Consider the following 15,091-nt stretch of genomic DNA (forward strand, 5'->3'; position numbering starts at 1 on the left):
ACATTTGTGTTAAAAATATGCCCTGGAGAACAACTTGACATTTTTTAAAGCACCACATGACTTCATTTTCTGGCTTCTATTCAATTCTGGGATGAACTCATTGTCTATCTGCAGTGACTGTCCCAGGGTGACGTAGATAATTCAAATATTATTTTCTTCCCATTCTACAGATGAAGAACTTGGAGTTTCTTATGGTGACTTGTCTAAGATCACATTGATAGTAAGTAGAAGAGTGAGGATTTTAAACCCAGGGTTTCTGACTCCTATATAGTATGTATATATATATTATATATGTATATATGCATGTACATGTTTATAAGTACATCATATGTATATGTACGTGTACATGCGCATGTACATGTATATGTGTATACTGACTCCTAAACAGACATACCATAATGCCTCTTCCCTGTAGCATTCCAGCCCAGGTCTTCTGTTGTTGTTATTTAATCATTTCAGTCATATCCTGGTTTGAGGTTTTCTTGGCAAAGATACTGGAGTGGCTTGCTATTTCCTTCACCAGTTCATTTTACAGATCAGGGAACGAAAGCAAACAGTGTTAGGTGCCTTGACCAGGGTCACACAGCTTAGTAAATGTCTGAGACTGGATTTGAACTCAGGTCTTCCTGACTCCAGGCCTATCACTCTATTCACCATGTCACCTAGCTGCCCTCAGGTTTTCTGACTCCAAGTCAAATCCTCCTTTTACTACAGTGAAACGACTCTCAAAATGTCACGTGAGGAGTTTGCACAGTCTGTGTATAATATGGAAAAGGAGTCTATGAGAAATGAACACCAGAATGAGTGAGGACAGAATCAGTATATGAAGTCAGTGAGGTTGAAGGATTTTCTCCATCCATATCGTGCAGCATAGACAAGTAAGTAAATAAGTATATTGTAGCATTGAAGTAAAAAAGTGGAAAAACTCAATTACAGTCAAAGGACAGACAGGAAGATAAGAGAATCCAAAATATTGATGAGAGTGTAATTGAACATGTTAAGTGGAGAGTTGGGGAGGCATAGAGAGTGGGAAGGAGGTTTGCCCAGTGCCAATATGCTGTAATAGATGGAGCATGGGATCTTGAGATCAGAAGCCCTGGGATCACTTCCATTAATTAGGTTTGTGGGTTTGGGCAAGCCAGTCCTTGAGCCTCAGGCTACTAATCTATAAAATGGGGATAATGTTATTGCGAGGAGGAACGAATTGTGAGGAGGAATGAATGAAGTAAGGTATATTAAATGTTTTGTAATTATAAAGGACTATATAAATGTATCTATTCTTGTTATTATCATGAAATATTATTATGGTCATTATTATGCTTTAAATCTATAGCTGGGAAGAGGATTCAATTGTGGATCAAGAGTAAGAATATATGAGATATTGGGAAAGAAGTGTTTAACATCAATTTTAATGTTCTTAAGATTCATAGGGCAGGCAGGGACTATAATCATAAGATCTAGGGTGTGAGTAGGGGACATAAGGTATATGATGATGTCATTAGGAAGGAATAAGATGGAATTATCACTATGGATATGGGAAGAAGATATAGTGGGAAAGAGGGGAGTTTGGGGTATTCAGGAGGACTAGCACCTCTGCCGTGAGAACTTGCCAAGCCCTTTTCAGGGTTGGTCATCTACCTTTGGTGTCCACCTGGCACCCAACTCTCACTGGTGGCTCCAAGAAGCTGTAGCATGTGCAGCAGCCACACCCAATAAACCATCTCAACAGTTGGGCTAACCCATGTTGAGGGTAACCAATAGACCTCAAACCCTTCAGTGAATTAGGGGGATGTCTACCCCAAGTATATGAACACTTCCCCTGGTGGAACAGGCAGATGAGAACAATTTGTTCCGACAGCCATGAAGGCAGCTGAAGCAGGCTCTGTGGAGAGCTTAGAGCTTGGTCAGACATAAAAAATGCCAAGGTCATCCAATGCATCACAGGCCATCGACAGTCGTCCTGTCTTTTGTCCTGCCTCTGGACTTTGGTGACTCAGGAAGAGGGAGAGAGACTGACGACTTTATGTGATTCTGCCTCACTTAAATGCAATTCACACACAAGTCAAGACATCATTGGTCATCGGTCCTCTTCGAAAATGAAGGACAAGCAACAACAATAATAACAACAACAAGTGAGTAAGAAAAAGGTGAACTCCGACAATGTGAATAATTATTAAAGGTCAATATAATAACAGGATTTCAGAATTTTAGAGTTGGAATGGGCATCTGTGATCATCTAGTTCAGCCTAAGTCCCTTCTACAACATTTCTCACAAATGGTCATCCACCTTTGCTTTGGAAACCTCCACCACCTTCTGAGGTAACACAGTCCATTTCTGATAGCTTTGATAGCTAGGAAGCTTTTTTTTTACATTAGGCCCAAATTTTCCTTTTTGAAAATTCTATCTGGCTCTGCCCTCTGGGGCTAAAGAAAACACATTCTTCTCCCTGATAGTTATCATGTTCTTCCTGGAATTTTCTCTTCTCCAGGCTAAACAGCTCTAGTTCTTTAAATAGATCCTCATGTGGTGTGACCTTGAAGCTTTTCATCTGGATGTCCTTCTTTACCTAGAGTTGAACATAATTCTCCAGGCATGAATTAAATTAAATGCAATTAAATATATATATGCATACATATTAAATATATGTGTGTGTGTATCTCCTTCCTCTATGGCAAATATGTATACACATACATATGTGTGTCTGTATGTATATATGTATATACACACATGCATATGTGCACACATATATGTATGTATATACACACGTATATGCACATATGCAGACAGAGAGATATATGCATACATACAAAGAGAAAGAGAGAGCACCTACTGACTTGGTCATCTCATATTACAATGCTCATAATAACTATTTTAGGGGCATCTGGGTAGTACAGTGGATAGAGCATCTGACCTAGAGTCAGGAAGACCTGGGTTCGAATATAACCTCACACACTTACAGTGTGACCCTGGGTAAGTCACTTAACCCTCTTTGCCTTACTTTCCTTATCTGTAAAATGAGCTGGAGAGGGAAATGGCAAACCACTCTAGTATCTTTGCCAAAAAAAAACCCAAATGGGATCATGAAGAGTTGGACGTGACTAAAACTACAGAACAACAACAATAATAAGTATTTGCAAAATTACCCCCCGATGATAATTGTAATTTTTTGTGTCAATATCTGCTGCACAGGCTGAAGTGATAAAAGAAATCCTACGAAAAACTTGATTAGACTCTAAACATATACATTGATATCTGGTGACTTCAGTGTAAAGGTGGAGATAGATGAGGTGTCTAAAAATAAGGCTGGAAAAAGATGGTACAGTACTAAGGAATGAGAAAGGTCAAAATCTTGTAGACCACACAAAAACATTATAATAATACATTGTAAATACATCTTCTTCAAGAAAAGAATGAGGTGATGGACATAGCAAGCACCAAATAATATCACAAAAAACAAGAGTGTGCTCTTTTCAGAAAACAATTTATTACTGATGTAAGAGGCATTACTGATTTAGCTCTCTCTGTACAGTCAAATAACTGACATGTTAGAGCAAAGATTAAATTCATATAAAGCTCAAAAAAAGAACAGAAATGAGAAAAATATGGTTTGCAATGAAAATAGCTCCAACCTGGCCTATTTAAAAAGTTACTGATGCTGAAAAATGGGAAATGGATGAAAGAAAGTCTGTTAGAACAAATTACAGCACTTTCATGCAAAAGTTTAATTGATACAAGTCAGTTATCAGAACAAGAAGAACAAAAGTGCCTAAAAACCTAAGACAGGCAGTAAATACTTGATTTACTTGCCATGTAGAAAGAAAATGGAGCCATGGGCAACCCCAGTTAAGAATATAAACTCATTTCTAAGATGGAGGTGAGTGAAGGGTCACGAGCAGTATTGCGTATTATTTCATCCTGTGGCAACAAACAAACAAAAAAAGCAGTGGAGGAAAAACAAGGTTTAAAAAAAAAAAACTTGATGAGAAACACAACTAAGCAAAGACATCCTGAGACTATTTTCATCCTATTTAAGGATGAAATTTGAAGGACAACTGATAGATGAAAGAAAAAATGCAAAAAAAGTATATACATATATAATATATATATTATATATACAGAGAGAGAGAGAGAGCGAAAGCAAACTCCTCACTATCAAGGACAATGGAATCACCACGTTTTTAGTAACATCATAGTCCCAGGTTGGTTTACAGAGGAAGTGAAAATGGTATTCTAGGGAACAAAGATTGAAAAAGCCCCTAGATCGAAACAAGTTTACAACGGGCTATGATAACACAGTTTTGAGAGCATTAAAGGATCATTTTCATCGTATCTGAAGGAGAAGATACCAAAGGTGTGGAAATATCTTGAATTTTACTATTATTCAAAATAAGGTGAATAAGAGAATATCAATTTATCTATTTTCCCTTCTCTACAAAATTTTATGAGAATAATCTATACATTCATCGTGGGTATCCTTGATGAAGGTATTAGAAAGGAACATGCCGGCTTTTGCAAACAATATTCCACAGCAGACAATATCTTTATCATCATACAATTAACTGAAAGACTATAGAATACAAAATCCCATTGTGTTTTTTAATTTTTGTGTTTGCTCATTATAAATGTAGCCACATGTGGTCAGTAGGCTTAGGGGAAAGCTGCCCCTGGGACGTAATTGGCCCTGGCTTCCTTGACCACACTTCTTGTTTTTCTACAAGCCTAAAAAATCCCAGCCACATGGAGTCTGGGCCTCTTCCACTTGATGATTTCCTAGAACCATGAGAGTCCCCATACCCTGGTGACTTACTGACCTGATGCATTTCCAGATGGAGACAGGGAGATCACATTCTAGAGAAACTAACCAAGTGTCCCTGTATCTTTGTTGCATATTTTTGCTGTGTTAGGGCAAAGTAAACTTTCTTTGTTCAATGTTCCCCTCCCCCTTCCCTGCCAATTACAAATGTAGCCCTGTATTCTGAAACCTCTCAGCTTCAAGAATTGATCCCAATACAGTGTAACATTCCAAAACATTTGATTTGGTAGCACTAAATGCCCTCTTAAAGGCTCTCCTCCAATGAAGTATCTTCCATGCATATGTCCAAATACAAGATTCTTTTAAAAATATAATCACTGAGATGAGACAGAAAGAAATATCCTCTCAGAGGTGTTCATCACTGTCACAAAGGAGATCTAGAACAAGTTAAAAAAAAATCCATCAGTGATGCCATCCATCCGCTGTTTGTGGATGAAATTGCATTGTACTGATTCCATCAAGCCCCAGAGAGTAGTAGAGCCTTCTCAATGAAATCCGTAAGGGCTCTAAAGAGTTTGGCCTAACCATCCACACAGAAAAAACAAAGAGGATAAAGAATTCCTATTTTCCAGACTATGATATATAATAGAAATGGAAAATCTACTGAGTTCATCCATCTGCATACACCACAAATCAGAACTGAATGTAAATAGGGCCTAAACAGCTCAGTGAATCAAGCAAAGTCACTGGATGAGAGATTTGGTCATGTGCTGAGGTCATGTTCATATCTCAGAACCAGATAGAGATTTCAAGGAACTAGAAGCAGAGAGGAAGGAATAGTCAGTCAGAGCTTTAGCCAGAAATTACCAGCACCCTAGGGACAACTGGGGAAAGGGAAAAAGGAAGAAGGTGGGCTGGAGTTGTAACAGAGAAGGGAGATCTTGAGGAGGGCCAGACACTGCAAATGGACAGTGGTTTGGGCTCAGAACTGAGGAGTAGGAGAGAGAGCTGAATAGCCTTTGGGAATTTCCAAAATTATTTTGATGACTTGAAATTTCTTCCTAAAGGAAAGAACCATCTTTTCTGGAGTTGCTGTGTGGCTGAAAGTCATGGAACACTATAGCCTCCAAAAAATTAAAAGTTAAGATCATCCAAAATAGAGGTATGTGATGGAGATAAAAATTGGTGTCCCTGATGGTGAAGAGTTTGCTCTCAAAAAACTTTTGTAATTTTTTCTTTCATTTATTTGCTGTTCTTGCAATTTCATTCTTAATCCCCTTGAGGGAGAGACATGTGGTGAGGTTGCAATTAAAAACATGAAATTGCAGAGAATTATTATGATGTCATCAAAGAAATGTGTGAGCAAAATCTAATATGGCTTGCTCACATGTTTGGAATGAAATATAAATGATGGAACTTCCAGCCAAGATGCCTGCCTGAGTGGAGGCAGGCGTCCTGTTCCTCCATACTCATTTCAGTGAAACTATAAATTTTGTACCAGACCAAATAATGATTGAGAAATAAAATCAGGAACTATTGTAAGTGACCTCTTCCACTTCAGAACTGCAAAAAAGTTGACCAGTAACCCACATGCATTAGGAAGGGAGGCCACCAGCAAAGCCAAACAAACAGAGTCTCCAAGCATGTCCAGAGAGGGACATAAGAACCTGCAAGACTTCTCTGCCCCAAGAGGAGACAAGAAGGCTTCACTTCCCTTCCCTCTCTTCCCATTCCTGGAGAAAGCCCAGGGTGACATCTCTACACCTAACACTGAGTTTGTAGTGACAAGGAATTGAGAATAAAGAATGGGAGTTTTAGCAATCACCTTATTGTCCAATCTTCAGAGTAGAATCACAGGTACTACATTCCAGTTGCTCTTTCCTCCACTTAAGTCTTACTTTGATATCTCAGAGTTAGATGGAGGTAATTTTGGTTCCTCAAAGGCTGCACCCATGGAACACAACTCCAAAATGTTCGACCAGCCTAGAAACTATTCGAGAAGTACTGGCCAGTTATCCCAGGACATTGTTGACAATGACAACAGCAGCAGCAGCAGCAACAATAACTACAACAACAGCTCAAGGTTGTAACTGCCAATATCCTTCACCTAAAATGGAAGTACAGATGCTGAGACAAAGTACTGAGGGCTCCACTGACATGCCACATGTTGGCCTATGTCCTCTTCCCTTTTAGCATTGTTACTCTTCTTTGACCATAAAGTAGGAAGAAGTCATCCAAAGAAGAAGCCAAGCCAGGCACATTACAGATGTTTCTGCTGCTAGAGAGGCTGCAGTTGGGAAACCAATTGCATTTGGGAGCATTGAGTTGTAGTCGGGCTAAAGTTAATCATATATCTACATGGAATCTGGCACCAATATAGTGAACCCTTGGGATTGGAGGGCCACCAGGCTACCAAAGGTGGTAGAACTGGCCCACATCAGTTGGAGCAGATCCAATCTTTTGTGCAATCAGTAATAGGATAGGACCCATGAATCCCATCCTGAGCAAGGGAGGGAAACTCAGTGTCCAAAAAACCAAGCAAACAAAGAAAGAAAGGGTGAACTCTGAATCACTAATGTCTTTTGGATGCTTCCGAGCCATTACTGGCTACACAGCCCAGCAAAGAAGTTTGTGTACACCACATGATTAATAGACTGGAACTGGTTATGAATAAACACATGCTCCAAATTCCACATGGGAAATGCCTAAGCTGAGCATTTTGCACAGGCCAGAGCTCATTAGCCTATATCCCATTATACTCATTGTACCTGAGTAGGGTGAGGGGACCCATTCCCCTCTTACACTGCAGTGACACAATGAACTCTGATTGATCCCTGATGACAAGGGTTGCCCCAAAGCTGCTTGGTGACAAAGTGACCTGGGAATGTACCTTTTTCAGGAGGGCTGCCTTCTCTGTGTTCTGTTAGAGCTTTAGAAGTGATTCCATTCTTCCCTTTTTTTTGGGTCTTTCGCTTATGATTCTTTTCTATTATTTTCTTCCCTTGAACTTCTAGTAAAGAATAGGAGATTTCTCTCCCTTGCCTCTCACAAGCAATGATAATGTGAAGCACAAGCTTAATTAGACTGAGACAGACCTTAAGTCTCTGGCTGCTTTTTTTTTTTCCCCTTTCAGTTTCCTGCTCTAATACCACTATAATGATTAGCTCAGTTTAAGTGTAGGGGCAATAACATCCTTTTCTGTTTTAGGGAGTTTAAGTAAAAAATTAGGAATATAATCACAATTACTCTGAGCTATCACCTGGGCAAATTTTCCAACATTTTGGGATCAACGTTTGGGTTTTCTGCTTTAATTTGCATTTATATCTGTCTCTGGTTAACCCCTAGACTCTTTGTGGTTGAGGCAAAATCCAGGTTACCAGGTTCCGGTTACCAAGAAGCATCAAATTATACTATAGTATCTTTTATTAGATCTGATTTAGGAGGTAAAGTTGGAGAAAGAACAGACCTTTTGGGGGGACTTCATTCCTTAAGGAGGTGGGATGCAATTTATGGCATCAACAAGAGTCTTCTGCTCCTAAATGTATGTAGGGCCATTGGCCCTCCTCAAAATCTCCCTTCTCTGTTACAATTTCAGCCTACCTTCTTCTTTTTTCCCTTTCCCTGGTTGTCCCTAGGGTGCCGGTAATTTCTGGCTACAGCTCTGACTGACTATTCCTTCCTCTCTGCTTCTAGCTCCTTGAAATCTATATCTGGTTCTGAGATAAGAACATGACCTCAGGACATGACCAAATCTCTCATCCAGTGGCTTCGCTTCATTCACTGAGATGTTCAGGCCCTATTTACATTCAGTTCTGATTGATTCAATCAAGAAGTGTTCTTACCTAAGATAATTACTTTTTAAGTAGCATAGGAGCTCCATTCTTATACTTACAAGTCAACTACTAAAGATCCTGAGAAATGAATACTAAGTTACTTTATGGGTTGAGAGTGCCCAAGTTTGGGATTTGGGCATCAGCTGACTAAAGGAAGCAATATTTCCTTAGCAGTATGATTCTCAGAAGAAACAATGACCACTAAAAGGCCCACAACAGGGAATAAAGAAAGTCATACTGGCTGACCAGTTATAATCTGAACCTTGTGAGTTGTTTGGACAGTATGGATCTGAGGTGAGTATGAAATATCTGTCCAAGCAGTACCACGAAATGTATCCAGCAGGAACAGAATTGGCTTTCATGGGAGAGATGCTTGGTGTTTTCTGTATTTTTTAATGCACAGGCTTATGAGACTTTTGGTTCTTGTGTAGTATCTATGGTGGAAGCATTGTTTTAGAGATTTCAGTACGGTTACTTCAGGGTGAGGGCAGAGCCAGAGAAAGAAGAGACAAAACCTGAATCCTATTTTTGAGATTAGGGCACCCCTATAATAGATCTAGTCCATGTGATCTGAGACCCCTTTGTTGGGGCCCTCTAGGGTGTAGGACACACATATTTATTTGTCTATGTATATGTTCTATAAGATAGTAGGATATAAGCTTGAAAGCTTATGTTGTTATCTTTGCAACCCACTACCTAATGTGACCCCTAGAATGTAACCCCACTACTTAGAATAATGTTTTGCCCTTATGGTTCATTGATTGATTAAAAACCATGAATATCTTTAAATTCTCATTTTAGTGAAATACAAATATTCCCCACTTATCCTTACAAAAGCTTTAGTGGTGAGTTCCAAAGTATCATCATTCAGTTGGAAAAGATGCCTGGCCTGATTTCCTTCTTTTATGTGTGACAAAGTGGTGTGTTCTGTAGCTTATTCAGGACTATGCTGAGAGTGAGGGAATTTGGTTCTAGTCTCAGTTCCTGGGTCTGCTAGCTGGCTGTGTATCTTTGGGCATTTTTACTTAACCACTCTGGGTCTTACATGTGAAATATAGGGGCTTGGACTAAATGATATGGATAAATTTTTTCAGCCCTTTGATTCTTCTGAGGTATTTTAAAGAAAACCTTTAAGATCATAGGATGTAGGACTGGAAAGGACCTTAGGGTACACTGCATAGAGCTCCAGGCCTGGAGTAGGAAGACTCCTCTTCGTGAGTTCGAATCCAGCCTCAGACATTTACTAGCTATATGACCCTGGGCAAGTCACTTTACCTTGCTTGCCTCAGTTTCCTCATCTATGAAATGAGCTGGAGAAGGAAATGGCAAATCACTCCAATATCTCTGCCAAGAAAACCCCAAATGGAGTTACAAAGAGTCAGACATGACTGAAAAATGACTTAACAACTGCAATTACATAGATGAGATAAACTCCCACTTTCTCCAATCAGTTTCACAAAGTCTCAATATCAGTTGCAATAACAGACCTGAAAATAACCATTAAAATGCATTGCTAGTCTTAAAGAAGGCTTCCCCCCAGTCCATTCCCCACAAGAGTCTGTATGTCATCTGTAAGGAAGTTGTGGAGGGAATATTGAATGCCAGTGACTAGGATGATTGACATTGAGACTCTGAGATGAATGGGGAAATCAGACTCCTATGTAGATGGCCATTTACTTTGACTGCCATTTGTAAAAAATGGATTTGCACAGTGTGCTGTTGTTTGCTTATTTTCTTCCAATTAGACTGAGAGCAAGGGCTCTCTTTTAGCTTTCTTTGTATCCCCTCCAGTTATGGGGAAGGGCAGAAGGGAAAGGCAACCAGGCACTGAGCTAAGCACTTTACAAATATCATCTCATTTGATCTTTAGCTTAGCACAGTGGCAGGTATATAGTAGGTGCTTAATAAATGTTTGCTAACTGAAAGGAGATAAATGATTTCAACAGTGTAAATGGAAAACACACACACACAACCTCAGTATCATATAATTATAATGATCAAGCTTAGTCCTAGAAAAGAGCTGAGAAAATGTGTCTCCTTCCTTTATTTGCACAGACGAGGTACTATGGATGTAGACTATTGCATTGAGGGATGGGGAACCTGCGGCCTCAAGGGCACATGCGGCCTTCTCCATCCTTGGGTGTGGCCTTTTGACTGAATCCAAGTTTTACAGAACAAATTATTTTATTAAGAGGATTTGTTCTGTAAAGTTTGGATTTAGTCAAAGGGCCATACTTGAGGACCTAGAGGGCCATATATGCCCTTGAGGCTGCAGGTTCCCCATCCCTGGATACTGTCAGACTCAGTTGATACATGGCCTGGTTTTGATGAATTTTTTTTTCTTTCTTTTTAAAAAAATTCTTTCTTAGAGGGATTACTTGATTTACTAGGAAGGGAAAACTATATATTAGGAAATGAAGATGATGAAAAAACCAAAAGCTATCAGTAAAAATTTCTTTTTAAAAAAGCTGATTGCCTTTGGGCATGTCACTTAATATCTCTGTGTCTCACTTTCTTCATCTGTAAAATCTGGGGTTTGGATTTGATGACTGCTAAGGTCCCTTCCAATTCTAAATCTGATTCCTTATATGCGAAAACAACTATATTCCAAATTAAAGGACATATTGTAAGACAAAGAACTCCTTGGACATTGAGTTAACACAAAATCTGAAATGTTTGCATTGGCTTTCCATGGGAAGAAAAGGGAAAACAGTTAATTTCTACTAATTCTTTTCCTCCTAAGAACTCAGTATGAGTTATTATGACTGAGAATTCTTGGTCTTTTAACAATTGTTTTAAGTGAGAATCCAAGAATATTTGCCCAGTTCCAGACCTGACTCACATCTCCTGACACCTCTTTTGCCAGCAAATCTCCCTTTGAAGTGAATAGGCCAACCCTTCACTAATATATGAGAGATATCATTTGTGGAAGTAAGAAGGGCTTCCAGCAGGGAGGGGAGATTCTGTGTAGACTTTACCTCAGCATACAGACTGCCAAGGAAATGTTCAAGGACTTCATAAATACCACTCTGATTACTACACTCAGGTAGAAGGTTGGGAAAGTGGGGTGTTGCATCTCTAAAGGTACACATCTGGTGGTTCCATGCGTCTTCAGGGTCTTGTTGGAGTGCTTATGAAAAAATAGAACCCTAAAACAAACAAACATATATAGTCAAGTCCAACAAATTCTTACATTGGCCATGTCTTATTCTGCCCACTGAGTCCATCATCTTTCTATGAAAAGGCTTCATTTCTGGTCCTCTGGAAATTTGGTTGGTCATTGCCTTGATTAGATTTCTTTATTCTCAGAGTCATTTGTTTTCTCAATGTTGTTGTTAATGTATAAATCGTTTTCTTGGTTCTGTTCACTTCACTCCACATCAGTTGATGATGACGATGATAAACATTTATATAGTATTTATATGTGCCAGGCACTATGTCAAGTGCTTTACAAATATTATCTGATTTGATTCACACACCAATTCTTCAAGGTAGGTGCTATTATTGCCCTCATTTTACAGTTGAGAAAATGGAGGCAAACTGGTTAAGTGACTTGCCCAGGGTCACACAGCTTTTTGAGACTGGACTTGAGACTGGAGTCAGGTCTTCCTATGCCACCTAGCAGTCTCCTCAGAAATTGTCCCTTTAATCCTTTTCTCTAGCTCAATATTATTCCACTGGACAGTTAGGTGGCACAGTGGACAGAATGCTAGGCCTCGAGTCAGGAAGACTCATCTTTCTTAGTTCAAATCGGGCCTCAGACACTTACTAGCTGTGTGACTCTGGGCAAGTCACTTCACCCTGTTTGCCTTAGTTTCTTCATCTATAAAATGAGTTGGAGAAGGAAATGGCAAACCACTCCAGTATCTTTGCCAGAAAAAAAAAAGCCAAATGGGCTTATGAAGAGTCAGACATGACTGAAAAATGACTGAACAACAAATTATCTCATTACATTAATATACCATAATTTGTTCATCCATTCTGCAGTTGTTGGAGACTAGAAACTTCTTAGCTTCCCATTCTCTACCACCACAGAAAGAGTTGCCATAAATACTTTTCTATGTATGATGGGACTTACATTCTAATTAAGGAGACAACATGCAGTCAGGGAGAGTGACCAGAAAAGGGAATTATGATCTGGGAATTCACAAAGATGGTGAATGGAACAATAGGGCAGTCAGCTGACATGGCCTTTCCAGAGGCAATGGTAGTGTGAATTTGATTAAAGGTTATAAAGTAATAGGAGGTAGAAAGGGAAGGTGGATGGCGAGGATGTAGAGCAGGGTGGAAAATGACTGGTGAAGATGAAATTTCCTTGTTCCAGGGAGAATGGTGAGATGGAAGGATTTGACCATTACATGAAAACAAAAGAAAGCAAATTGATGTGTCCTGTGTTAAGAAAACTGCATGAATCTTGACTCTATATTTCCCTAGTGAGGTCTGCTTGGGTCTTGGTGCTCTTTGCATCATGTCTCCACTGGCCCTGAGCTTTGGTGCTTAGGAAGTGATGGTGACTTGTTTGTCCCAGCTTACTTTCCATGCTCCATTCTCAAACTGTGGTCGATCTCCATTCCACCTTCTCCCCATAGAGCTCCAGCTACCAGTAGAGTCCTGCATTAGATCTGCTTAGGACTCTTTCCTAGGTCATCACCAGTTGTAAATTGTTCCCTTTTGACATCTTCATTCTATCTGCATAACTTCCATAGACTTTCACCATGGAAGTCAGAGTTCTACATTTCAATCTAAAGAAACACCCAGATCATAATCTTCCCTGGCATCCAGAGAGCCAGATGTGCCTGCTACTGAGCACAAGGCAGGTAGGCTTCTAGGTAAGATGTTGCTGACAATTGGAATACATCATCAGGCATTCAGTTTTTGATGATACCTTGGAGGATACTACACTGACTTGCAATAAGGTCCTATGGAAAAAGCTGGTTATCCTAGATTGGAAGTACCAACAGCTTTCTAAGATTGAAGAAGGAGAAACTAGTTTGTATTTTCCTACTGTAACCCCCTCATCTTCCAGTGACCATATGAACAAGGTGCCAGCGGTGAAGGCCAAGGCTACACAGGTCATCAGGAATTCCCTGATTACAGATCAGACATGAGAACATCTACAGTTTGAACAGCAGCCAGGGAGGCCTAAAGGTGCCTAATACACACCCCATAAAGGCCTCATCACAGAAGAAACCAAGTGCCATTGTCTGGCAGAGATAGTCCTTAAAGTAGCAAAATGGAGAGATGACAAAAGAAGACAGACAGACTGCTTCAGTCCAGTCTACTCCAAGTAGGATATTTCATTCTTCTCCTAAGCAAAAGTTCAGAGGCTAATTTATTTCTACTTCCTTACTTGGCCCAGATGTCAGCAGCATAGAAGTAGAGATAAGAACAGAACTTCATCTGAAAAATGAAGCCTTTTTGGACCAAGAGCCCTTCAGAAATCTGACTCAGGCTTCAGTGTCCAGTCCTACAGAAGTACTCAGAAGTCATCTCCAATGAGGCTCATGCAGATATAGGATATGAGAATTGCAGAGGACCTAGCAACCTTCAAACCACCTAAGAGGGACCTTCCAGTGATAGAAGGGAAGAAACAACCTCTGTAGGCCCATTATTTCACACCAAGGGATATAAATGTGTTGACTGCCACCAGCTTCTAAAGCCCCTTTTTCATACGGGCAAAGTTGCTCTTCCTGGTGAACTACTGTTATATAGAGAAGGTATTGTAGACAGCCTTTCTTTTTCCCATTCACGTTGGACTCAACATAGGAAAAATGTTACCTGTTCACAATTTTCTTGACAGTAATATGCTTAGGGAGGTGGTGATTGGCTCTTTAAATATTTATGGCAAAGTTTGAATCTTTCTAATGTAGGAAGACCTATCCTGTAATGACCTAAATTTGCTCTGAATAACCTCTCCAAATATAGTCAACCACAGCCAACTACTTATCTATAGAACTTGATACTAGGGGTCAAGTGTACTAATTAAATCTAACTAGACTTTGTTCTGCATATTTATAAAAAAAAACTTGATGAGAAAATTGATTTTTGTTAATTGTAAGTAATAAAGAAATAAATGAAATTTAATTTGCAAAAATAAAATGATGTGTGTGTGTGATGGTGGTACTGACCAGTGGGGTCCTAGTGCTTAGAATATATTACTCTATACTCTTCTCCTATGGAAGGCTGGTGGTGACTAGACTTCTGGAAATATGTGATGAAGGGTCTCTCTTCGTAGCATGCAAACTGTTTCTAACTGTCTTTTTTTTGTAGGTTTACTGTGTGTCAATGAAAAGCCTTCTAATTGACTACTGAACCAGAACTGTATGTGCACACAAAAAAGAGTTCAGACACGTGAACTCTTTCTCTCTCTCTTCCTTAATGGTGATTAAAGCAGAAACAGCTATGGGCTCTGAGAAACTCAGGCCCCCTCTCTTACTCAGCTGCCATGGCCCCTCTGTTTTTTTTTTGCCTTTTTGTATTTATTCTTTCTTGATCTTGGGTTTA

At 39.6% G+C, this 15,091-nt stretch overlaps 1 pseudogene; it reads left to right on the forward strand.

Annotated features, from left to right (window-relative positions):
• Positions 1–13,364: 13,364 nt before the first annotated feature.
• LOC114044596 lies at positions 13,365–14,244 on the forward strand (annotated as a pseudogene).
• The last annotated feature ends 847 nt before the right edge of the window (positions 14,245–15,091 follow it).

Source organism: Vombatus ursinus, unplaced genomic scaffold (assembly GCF_900497805.2).
Source record: "Vombatus ursinus unplaced genomic scaffold, bare-nosed wombat genome assembly UNPS02014774.1, whole genome shotgun sequence".
In the NCBI taxonomy this organism is placed as follows: domain Eukaryota; kingdom Metazoa; phylum Chordata; class Mammalia; order Diprotodontia; family Vombatidae; genus Vombatus; species Vombatus ursinus.